Consider the following 13,248-nt stretch of genomic DNA (forward strand, 5'->3'; position numbering starts at 1 on the left):
GTCTCACAACTCAATCTAGAGCACCAAGAGAATAGTAGGGAAGATCTTGTAGTGGTCTACACAAAGATTTGGAGGAATTTGCAGCTGGAAATCAAGATTTCAACGGTTCTTTAAAGGTATGTTCTTGAAACCCATTAAACCCTGTTTAAACATGTTTCCATTTATGCCAAAATTAATCAATTAGAGTGCTTATGGATCCTGCTCGCTTTTGCTACATGCTAGTACCAATCCAACATGATACATGGTTACTATAGTGAGATTTTAAATCTACATGGCATAACTTTATGCATATACAAGATTTAATTTAATTAAATATACATTCAAAATGGATAATTAATTAAAAAAACACTGAAATGGACTGGTTTGGCATCTTAACCAAGCAAAAACCTAAAATTGTTACAAAAAAAACTTAATACAAGTCTTGAACCGCCCGAATCGGCTCCATACCACCAGAACCGGACCTCCAAGGAAGAAATTTGAGTTGAATCGGTATGAAACAGGTTGAACCGGACCTCCAAGACCTGAACCAATTCTATTGAATTCCGTCGGTTTGTTCGTGCATGCGCCTTCTGAGTTGGGATCAACAGCGTTGCAACGCTTCATCCTAGCATTGCAAAGCCACAGAAAATTCCCTCCTTTTCTGGGTTGGCTAAAGAACAGCGTTGCAACGCTCCAAGGGCAGTGTTGCAATGCTGTAAGGCAGAAGCTTCATCTGCATGTTTCTGCTGCTAAGGTTGCTTCAATTCTTCTTCAATTACAACCTAATTGCAATTCTATTGACTCTAACAAATTCACAGACTCTTAATCACGTATTAAGGTCCATAAACTAATAGCCAACTACAACAATTACATCATAATTGAAGAGAAATCTAAAGCCAAAACCATAATATATCCATTTCATCACCTATTTCATGCAATTCATGAAAAACACCCACCAAGCTAAAATTAACGTAAATTGTGTTGAGTTTTATATCCTAAAACTCGCAGTTTGCAAAAGATAAACATATTCTATAGTTAATAAATTTATTATTGATTCTATAAATTGCATATGTAAAAATCTAAATCCAATAAACTAAGATCCATGAATATTATATGAATACTTGAACTTTATGTAGAGACATAAAGATGGATCAAGTTCAAGTAAATAGCCAAAACAGTCTATAGTACATGATTAAGGCTGGGTACCTTATTCTGATAACACTATTGGATGCGGCCTACTCTGTAGCTGTTACAAGTTGTTGTAAAAGATACTAAAAATGAAGTCATCCAGATTCGTTCATGTATTGACATGAGGAGTGGGGGCATCCTATGCAATGAGTTTGCATATGATCAGACCAAGAAATAAGTCACTCTTACTTTATAACACTGTTTATTGTATAAGATTGACTATTTCACTTAGATGACCTAGGTAACTCGATTTTAATCCTGAGCTAATTATGAACTCTTGTTTATTCGGGATTATCCTTAGATTTGCCCTACTAGCTCATAAATGGATTAGCTTTTGAGTAGCGTGATAAGTTAATTTGAAATGTTCAAATTAGAATTAAACGGAATTGGAGAATTAATTAATATTTAAATATGATTTAAATATTAAATTCATGAGTAGGGATTCATGAAGGTGGAATTTGTGTAAAATTAATTTAATATTTGATATTAAATTAATTAAATTGTTTAATTAATTATATATTATTAATTTTATTAGAAAATTAATTTATGAAATTAATTTTGTAAAATAATAATAATTTCAATTTTTGAAATAAAAAATGATTTTAGAAATCAATTTTTAAATTAAAATCAAAATTGGAAAAAACACAATATGGGAAATGTTGGATTTCTCCACTCACCTAACCAACAAGTTCACTCAATTCCCCACTTGCTCTTGCTTCAATTCACCAAGCATGAGCTGCATCTCATGCAACCTTCTTCTATGCATGAATGTCTTGCAATAAATAGAGAAAATGGAAATGAAAATCGAGCATGCAAAAGCTGATGAATTTGCTGAAGTTTCGTTGAAAACTTGTAAGGTTGAAAAAGTGTTCTTCAAGTTGCACCAGTGAGCTTCTTCTTTAAGTTCCCTTCATTCAAGCTTATTTTGAGTCCCACAACTCAATCTAAGGCTCCAAGAGAATAGTAGGAAAGATCTTGAGGTGGTTCACAAGAAGATTTGAATGAGACTTGCAGCTGGATTTAAGATTAAAGAGGTTTTACAAATGTATGACTTGAAACCCTCTTATTATTGTATGAGCACCAAAATTGATGAATTAGAATGCTCATTGATCCTTGTTGCTTCCGCTGCATGCTGATATACTCCTTCAAGTTGAGTACTTAAATCATGCTCTGATATCAATTGATGGAGTTAACATTCAATATACGGAAGCTATTAGGATCCTAAACACTTTAGCTACATCAATTTTAGTGAATTAACATGCATGTTCATGGTTTTTCCAGAATTTTAGAGTTTCAAGAATATACCTTTGAAGATTCCTTCAAACTGCTTCAAATCTCCTTGAGTTTCTTCTTCAATCTTTTAAGTAGACCACTATAAGAGTCTTCTCTACTATAGATTGGGTCGTGGAACTCAAATTGAGAGAGATCTGGTGTGGATTTTGAGAGTTAGAGTGAGAATTTTTTTCCCAGAATTTTCACTTTGAAAATCAGATTACATGAACTTGAATTCTGAGATAAATCAAGTATTTTTCTCAATTGACTATGCAATGCTGATTAAATGGAGCAATGACACTCAAAATTCTATTCAATTAGTGGATTAGATGTATGAATTAGTGGGAAAATCCAACTTTTCCCACTAATTTCATTTATATTATTTGTAAATGAAATTTCAAATAAATGAAATAAAATTTAATTTAATTTATATATAATTAAATTAATTTAATCAAATCAAATCAATTATATATTTTAAATTTCATAAATTCAAATTTTAAATAAATAAAACATTAATGAATTAAAAATTTAATTAATTAATTAATTTAATATAAAATATTAAATAATTAAAACATCTAATCCAAACATGAATCCTTATTCATGTAATTTAATATTTAAATCAAATTTAAATATTTTCAACTCTTCAAAATCGTTTAATTCATTAATTAAATGTTATTTATATCGATAATAATCCAAACCCAAAATTGTATTTGAATATTTAAAATTCTCTCAAAACTCTATTCTAATGTTTAATAATTTTATGAGCTAGTAAAGGGACCTAAAAGACCTACAGATCATGAACTCTAATGATTTGAGATTAATTGGCTAAATTCTTTAAATTGAATTAATCAATATTCATTAACTACTGAGACACTCCATTATAGCTCAGTAGTTGTACTCTCCTCACCGTAGATATATTTTTATCTACTTGATTTAACCATAATCAGTAAGTCGATCATTCACAGGTTGTTTGTATTTACAGCTAGGTCAAAATTACCGTTTTACCCTTGCAATACATCTTGTTCCTTAAGTCTCCACTGATCTTCTAATGAACAATGATTTATGGTTCTACTAATAAACTAAGTCCCTCTCAGTCATAAAGAGGGCGGGACCCCTTTATTCAAGACCAAGAGTCAATACTTAAAAGAACAACCTATTTGCTAACCCTAAAACGGGTAGGAGAGAACTCCATCTTGCAGGACTATGTCCCCAACTATCTATCTGGTCTTACCCTTAAATGAGAGGCTTATTGAGCGATGATGTTGAGCTACTCCCACCCATGCAAATTAAAAGATAATATCGAATAAATAAGAGTTCATAGTTAGCTCAAGATTAAAATCAAGTTACCTTAGGTCATTGAATTGAAATAACCAGTTTTAACAGTAAACGATCGTCATAAAAAAAAAGTGACTATTTTGTGGTCCGGTCTTATGCAAACATCTTTTCATAGGATATCTTCACTCGCATGTCTCCACATGAACGACTTTAGGATCACATTGTTTGTATCAATATACAAAGCGGGCCGAATCCATAATGTCCCTAGGATAAGGTATCCAACCCTCTCCATATACTTATAGACCGTTTTGACTATATATTAAAACTTGATCCACTTTTATGTCTTTACATAAAGTTTACGTATTCATGTTATAGCTAAGAGTTCATTAATTTATTGGATTTAGGAATTTATAAATGAAATTCACATGTTCAATAACAACTTTATTGAAATCTCACTAACATCTTTATTGTGAATAGAAATATATTTAAAGTTTACAAAATGGGAGTTTTAGGACATATAACCTAACAAACTTAGCACTTCAAACACAAATATTTCAACCCAACTCAAGTTTACACCTCAAACAGATAATCTAACTCCACAGATAATAATTATCAATTCAATTATGTGCACCAAACTCTTCCTCAAAATTTTCAAATATATTTTGATCCTTGTACTTAAAATATATGTATATTTTATTTAAAAAAGAAGTGTTTTCTCCTTATTCTTAATTTTGTTTTGAACAAGTGGATAACGTAGCTACAAATATGTACGTATGTAGGTACAAATTTATATATACATATAGGTAGACTAGGGTGAGCATTGAGTGAACGTATAACAGGTGGCAAAAAGTATACAAGAACTAAAGCGATTACTTTTGAATAGTTGAAAGACCAAAATAAAAGAAAATAAATCTTAAAAAATTGAGATGAAAGTGAGATTTAAATTCAAAATATGACACAAACGAAAGCAATAGAAATGATGGACCATTCACAAAAGCAAGTGAGATTTAACTTCAAAATATAATACAAACGAAACCAATAGAAATGATGGACCATTCACAAAGGCACAGTTGTTGACAAAGGTGAGCATTTTGGGTGTATGGCAAATTACAAGTAACTGCAAGAACAGCTAAATAATTACTTTTTGAAAATTTCAAGACTAAATAAGACATCCAAATAGTTACTTTTGAAATCTTTCAAAATACCAAAATGAAAAAAGGTCTTAAAAATTGACGACATGGAATTTAAACTTTCAATATAATACAAAATTCCTATCAATCGAGATAGAATCAATAGATTTCTTTTCAGGAGTGATAAATGTAACATATAAGTCTCTCATATCAATCATCAAGGACCACCTTACAAGACTAAATACTCATATGTAACCGATAGTTAAGTAGTACCATGACGGAAGAGTGAAAAGAACTCCATCGAAGAGTAAATAGAATTTCAAACCATAAGCTTCCAAACTATGGGAGATTATGAAAATTCTAAATTACCTAGTTTGTAAATAGACTTAGAGTGCGAATAGAAGTTTTGTATAGATGTATCGTTGTGTTATTAAGTATTTTGATTTTACTTTTTTCCTTTCTAAGAGGTAGAATAGAATAACTTGCCATCTCCTTGTCTAATAGGTAAAAATTTACCTTTGTGAAAAAAATGATTCATTCGGATGGAAATGAATAAGTAGGATAAGTAGATATACACTCATCTTCATCAGCTTTGCAATGAAACCAAATTGTAAAAGAGCCATCCTTCCTTCCTTCCTTGTGTACTCCAACAAACATAGGAAGAAAAAAAAAACTTGTATTTGATTACAACTTGGCTTATCTCCAAATATTGCCAACAAAGGCAAGTTCTGTCCTTCCAAGCCCACAATTTTAATTTTTCTTCCCAACATTATTTTATGATATTTTCTGACTTGGATACACTATGATCTATTCCAAAAATTATATATACTAATCATGCTGCAAGTTTTGTCAGAAAACATGGGACAACAAACACATAATAATAATTATTATTATTTTTAATGATATAATATAGTATTAACAATGATAGTATAGTATTAAGTGTCGTATTAGAATTGGATTTACTTATTAAAGTGGTCAAGCTTAGTCTTGTGATTAGTGAGATGGATAGCATTTGGGAACAAACAGTAGAAATAATAATGATATTACTTAATTAATTAATTAATATACATTACTTTTTCTTCTTTCTCATACTAATCTTGAGCCACAGGTTTTTAATTATGCACTAAATCCCACAATTAGAGGCTAGAAACAATATTTTTTTTTTTTTTTTTTTTACTTAAATGATGATATGAAGGGGGTGTCAAAATCTAGATTAAAGTAAGGAAAATTTTTAAATCAAAGGATAGGATGTTTCTTTATAGAACATGGGTTTCATATTCAATAATACTTTGGATTAAAAGTAGCTCTAGCTTGGCTGATTGTATGAAGGGTAAAGCCACTTTTCTTTGAATCAATCAATATACTTCCCTTCTTTTGAAGGGTGTCCCTCTCTTTTTCTTTCTTTTCCTTTTCTTTTTATCTAATTTTTAATTTTTTTTCATCTCTTGTCTATCTCGTCTCGCTTTTGAAAATATTCGCAAAAAGATTTTTTTGATTAGACTAGCTATTCATCGTTTTTTTTTTTTGTTGAAAAAGTTCATTTTTTTTCATTTTAAAAACTTGTTAAAAGTAGATTCATGATTGATTTCTATTTTTAGGGTTTATGATTGTATTTGTTTGATGGTAAAATAAAATGAAAAGTTAATTAAATGAACACGTAGTTAAGAAAAGGAAAGGTAAATAACTACCAAAATGTATTATCAACTCGAAATCAGAGATTTGATTCTCTCTCTCCTATATTGTGAAAAAAGAGGTTAAATTTATAAATAATTCAATAAATGTTTCTAACTTTTTTGAGAAGATGAAAGGCCGGTTTGAATTGATTTAGAGAAAAATATTTTTCAAAAATTCATTTTTATTCAAATACTTTTGATAAAAACTGTCTAAAATAAAAACACTAATATGTTTGACAACTCTTTCTCAAAAGTGTTTTTATGTACGATTTGTTTGGTTTGTTATAAATTAAAAGTGTTTTTGTTAATATCAAACTATTATAAAAGACTATATAAAATACTATGAACTAATAATTTAAAATAATAGTTGCTAGGGGCTCGTCATCTAGGTGGTCACCACCAAAGTTGGTTGTGGTGGTTCACATAGTTGGCCGTAGGTGGTAGTGGCCAGAGGTGACTGTCGGAGTTGGTCGAAGTTGGCTAATGACGGTGGATGCTGGAGTCGGTTGGTGGAGGGCGGTAGTAGCCACATCAATATAGTAAAAATGAGGTAGATGACTTTTGAGTGCGTTTTAGTAATTTTGAGAATTATACAAATTAAGAGGAGATTAATCATTAAATACTCAAGAATTATTTCTAAAAGTTAATTTCAAGTGTTTATACTAAACCAACTTATTTCATAAACTATTTTTTCAGAAGCTATTTTGAATGGTTACAAAACACTTTAACTTTTTCTAAAATAACATTATTTTTTTAAAAATTAAACACTTGACGAGTTAAACCAAACACATTTGAAATATTGCTTTAGTATGACTTGAAGAAGATACTTTGTTAAATAAACTGAAGAGTTTTGTACTAAAAAAAAAACTAAAGTATATAAATAGAGTTTCACATATTGAATTATTGTTTCTATAATCCATGGAAAAGGGAAATAAAGGGTTATATAAAAGCAAAAGGGATTCCCAAGATGTATATATATATGATCTATGTAGAATTGCATATTTTTTTAAATAATTTTTACACTTTTGTGATGCTCATATTATTGAATTTTGTATATCCACTTTAGGTTGGATTTGACTCAAAATTTTTGGATTTTTCAATTATGATGAGAACAATGATATGGAGGAATTTTGTTTTGTCCCATAGATGCTCAAACTTTTTTTTTTTTCAAAGAAAAAATAATAGGGATGGTAACATTTGGATAGTGTGCTTTCAAACTTTTGTGTCTGGGTAGAAATATGTGGTTTAAAACATAACCATAAAAAATAACATAAAATAGAAATTATCCTATAATAATAAAAATAATTTTCTTTCAGTTCAACGACATGTAAAAAGGAATAATTTTTTCCAAATTTATGATCTCCATAGTTGAAAAATACGTCCAGACCAACTGAATTATATGTTCAGATTAACTAATTGATAGTCACATAAAAAAAAATTCAACTAAAATTTGTCACTTTATATCAACTTTTGTTCCACAAATAGTTTGAATTATACTAGTTTAATTATATGTTTAAGTTTATTTCATTTTAGTTTAATCAATTTGGTTGTATCGAGTAGATAATATGTTATATTGCTAGTAACATTAGTATACACTTAAAATTTACGGTAAACACAATAAATTCTTTCTTTTTAAAAAACAATAAATTCTTATAGATATAAAATTATTTTTCTACAATTCTTATTTTATATAACTATATAAATATTATTTACAAGTATAAAGTTTGAATCACATCAATTATTAAAATATGATAATTCATCTTTTATTAAAAATTAAAACTTATTACACATTTCTAAACTTAAATATCTTATCAAATTTTAGTCACTCATAAACATATGATTGTCTTAAAAAATAGCTCAACTTTAATACTAATTGACATCAACTTTTTTTTTTTTTTTATGTGTGATAAATTTTATATGTATTTTTTAAAAATAATCTTTCTTTCTTCTATCTCCTTAACTTCCTCTTCAATACCTCTTCAAACAAAGTTCGTTATGTCTTCGTGTCGTGCGGTTATTTTCACGTCACGACCATTCATCGTCGCTCTCTTTCTCTCTCTTCTTCTTCTCTTTATTTCCAACAATTTTGAATTTTGTACACACAAAAGTGCAAAAGTTCATTTTCTCAAGGAAAAAGAAAACGAAAACCCATACTTTTCAATCTCCATAATCAGTCCTCAATTTCCTCCAATTTGTCTTCCTTTCATTTTTTCAATTTTTCTTTAATGGATTTGTTGAATAAGTTGTTTCATTAGTAAGATCGAGACCACCAAAAAACAACGTTGAAAATGAAAATAAAGAATTCAATAAAAACAAAATCGTATTTTATTAGAGAACTGTCGCTAAAAAACACATGGCTGGAATGTTAACAAAACTCGTCAATTCATTCACTATCATACACCCATATCAACATTTTTTGAAACCCAAGGAAAGGAAAACCTATACAAAAAGGATGAAGAAACCCCAAAATATAAGTCATCAAACCTGCCTCAAATGCCCTACAGAGTCCCTAATACAAGGCCCAAAAAGGTGTTAAGGCAGGTTAGTTAAATAGGAGCACGCTCCCATCTTCAAAGCTATGTTAAAAAAGATGTATATGTGCTTAGCTTGATATGACTTGGACTTACACTAACTTAAACATAAGAGTGTGTTGGGATATAATCAGAATAGAATGTTAGTTCAGGGTAGATGACCCATCTAAGTAAAATCACACATCAACGTGTATTTCATGTTTTCATATATGTATTTAGTAGCATATTCATAAATTGATCCAAATTTAAGCCATGGTTCAAAAATATGTTTGATATAATATATTTATAAATCATAAAACTATGTGATCACCTAAATGTATTAGGTAGAATATAAAATATTATTAATTAATTTATGAGCATGTCTAATGTTAACATTTTGTATAATAATTATTCTACCATATCATATAATTCATATATATATATATATATATAATATTTTGAATTCAAAATCTAGATATAATAAATCCACATTATTTTGGAGCACGAAATTTAAAACAAGTTAAAAAAAACCATCTCCCACATATATTCTTGTAATGAATCCAAAAGCATACCAAACATATATTTTTTTTTAGTACGACAAGTGCGGAATGAGGATCTAACCTTCAACTTTTAGAAAAGAAGACCGTACCAATTATTGTTGAGCTGAGATCCCTTTGAGATACCAAACATGTCCTTAACTAAAGAACAAAATTAAAACGGATAATAAATGAATTAATTTATTTAAGTAGGTCAACTTTTTATACTCTAACCTTGGAGATTTATTTTCTCAGGAAAAAAAAACGTTAAAGACATTTATGATTTAAGTAGAATTAAATATATAATTTAATTATTATTTTTTTTGCAAAGTTAATGTAATAAATATTGTTAAGTAAAGGTAATTATTTGAATGATAAAATTGTGAGAAATATTTTTAAATATAATAAAATATTACTGGTGAAAGATAGTGATATTTTACTATAATTATAAATAAGTTGCCTCGTTTTTCTATATTTGAAAACAATATGAGATATATTTTCCACAAATTTAAATCTGATTGAAGGACAAAATTGTCTACTTCCTTTTCAAGGGACCGTAATCAGTAGAATCAAACCCAACCTTTGTAGTTGTGATGTCTCAAAAGAAAAAAAACGATAATAAATAAAGAAAAGGAAAGAAAAGGAAAAAAAAAAAAAAGAAACATTTGTAAATTTAATTAATATTAAAAAAATATATATGCAACAAAAACACCCATGAGATTACCATTTTACCCTAGGTTTTTGCTTTATCTTGATTTGGTACATATAATTTTGAAACTTTTAATCCCAATCTTTTTGATAAAACTTCTTAAAATGTCTTTCACCGAATAGATGTTTATTTCTTTCTAGTTTAATTTTTAAAAAAGTTTTAAAAAATGTTAATTTATTTCACTTTTTATCACTTGAAAAAAGAAACATGTTATCCATCTAAACAAAATATGATGGGTTGAAAAAAGATAATTGGATAGATTTAACAAGATGGTAATTCCTAAGTTAAAATTTTAAATACCATATAGATTAAAAAATAAGGATAATTTTTTTACGTGACAAAATTATTTGAAATATTTTTAAATATAGTAAAATTTTAATGTTTGTAGTGATAGACATCTATAATATCCCGTTGACACTATCACTGTCTATCACGGATAGATAACAATATTTTGTTATATTTTTAAATAAGTTAATTTATTTTTTTTTTATAATTGAAAACAACAAGTAATTATAAAAATTAAGGGCGAGAAAATTGTAAAGTTAATTATTTAACTCTCAAGTTGAGTTTAAGAGGTATATCTAAAATTCAAAAAAAATGTGGAGTGGATCTTTAGACTTTTATGTGACCTACCTGATCATTATTATTTTTATTTTTAAAATTCATTAATAACTTTTTAAATTTTAAAAGTGAGAGAGAAGAAGAAGAAAGAAAAAAAAAAGTAAAAGAAAAGAAAAGAAGAAAAAAGGAAAGAAAAGGAAAAAAGAACATCTTTAACAAAGAAAACAAAAGCACGATTTAGAGAAATACAAACTTCATGAGTCAAAATTTCTAATCAACATTTTACACAACTAAATAACAAAAATGCACAAACTCGCACAAAATTAGGGTCCTGTCTCTACAATCATATAATTTTATTTGTAGTTAACTTTTAAAAATTGTGATTGTTTTTTTAATTTTGTTTTTGATAATGGGTTTCTTCTTTTTATAAGGAATCAATTTGAATTCATAGCCAAAATAAAAAAAAAAAACAAAACAAGTTTTATTAAATTATGTCTTCATTTAATGTAACTATTTCGTCTTCAATACTTGTGAGTTTCTATGTTTTGTTGTCTACTTTCTATCCATGTTTTTCATAAACTAAATCCAAATTTGAAAACTAAAGTCTCATTTGATAACCATTTCATTATTTATTTTTTATTTTTGAAATAAGTCTAATTCATCTCCGTTCCTTATAATGATTTGCAACCTTTTTTAGTACAATAGTTGAATTCCTAGTCAAATTCCAAAAACAAAAAAAAAAATTACTTTTTTTAGTTTTCAAATATTGGCTTAGTTTTTTAAACAATTGATAAAAAAATGGATAACAAAGAAAGAAATTTTGAGGTAAAAGTAGTGTCTATAGGATTAATTTTAAAAAAAAAAATAAAAAATAAAAAACCAAATGTTTGTTAAATTAGGCCTAAAAATCTAGTTTTTTGTTAGATGATATAATATTAAATTTACCTTCACTCACATGTTCAAGTTTTGAAGTCAATGGATGATTTAAGATAATATGAGAGTGACCTTTTAGATCAATCGATGACTTAAGATAATATCATAACAGTTAGTCTAAGATGTCATATATTCAAATCCACTCTAGGAATTTAAGATTGCATTTGTGGTTGATTTTAGGAGGGTTTCCTTGCTTTTAGGTTTTGATAGAATCATATATGTCACCTTTTAGTAAATTTTTCAATTTTCCATTGTTAATTTTATTAACAAATCCTTCTCATAAATGCAATTATTAATTTTGAAGCATATCACATTGATTGTTTTTAAGAAAATTAAAGCTATTTCCCTTAAAATCAAACCATTAATCTAGAGTAAACAAAATATAATACTTTAAACCATCATTTAAAAATTATAAATTATAAAAAAATGTAAATTTTAATAATAAATTTATTTAGCTATTATATCTAAGAAAATAATTTGGTATATACCAAACATTCTAACCAACTTGTTTAGGTCTAAAGCTTAGGGGGCGTTTGGTGCAAAGAGTTAGTTATTATACTCTGGATTATTATAGTTGTATTTTAATAGTTTGTGTTTGTGAAGTAGATTATTTTAGTTTGGATTATAATAATATATGTTTAAGGTATAAACTATTTTAGTTTGGAAATAGTAAGCACTATAGCAAATAATAAAAAAATGATGAATGTAAAATAGTAAAAATTATAGTAAATAGTAAATATTATAGTAAATGAGAGTTTTGAAATAGTGTTTAGTAGCTAATTGGGAGTTGTGAAATAGTATTTAAGGTAGTTATTATAATCTTATGATAATTTTTGCCCCAAATGTCCCCTTAAATTTACTTAAAACTATTTTACTTTCTATTATAGTGATTTTTTTTCTAGAAGTATAGTTACCATTAGTTATTTTAAAAGCTATAGTAATCTCAAACTAAGTCTAAGTGTTTCTTCAAGATGGATGAAAATCATACTAAAGAAAATGAGGAAGAAACAAGCACAAATTTCAAAACAGAAAACTAAAAATAAATTATCACCAAATGGGACTTACATTTTTTAATTTTCTAAAATTTGATTTGACATTTGAAAATATCCCTAAAAATTGAGTATATATACCAAAACCAAGAAATATATAGGTAGAATCAATATTTTTAAACTTAATTATCAAAATCTATAAAATAAAAAACTAAATGATGATCAAACAAAATCTAAAAAATATATAAGGTAGATATACACATTCCATTCATCAATTTAACTGCTTAAATGATATATTATTTATTTCATTTACTCCCCGCCATTCTTTAACGTTTCTTAGTTCTTTCATGACAAACAAGGTATAAAAGTTGATATAAAAAGCATATTTATATTTTTAATCAAAATACACACCTAGCTGGTCTACATAAAAGAAGCTCCTATATAGGAAAAAAAAAAATACAAAAATGGACGAAAAAAGAAACCATTCTCCTTG

This window comes from Benincasa hispida, chromosome 7, assembly GCF_009727055.1.
Source record: "Benincasa hispida cultivar B227 chromosome 7, ASM972705v1, whole genome shotgun sequence".
NCBI lineage: Eukaryota > Viridiplantae > Streptophyta > Magnoliopsida > Cucurbitales > Cucurbitaceae > Benincasa > Benincasa hispida.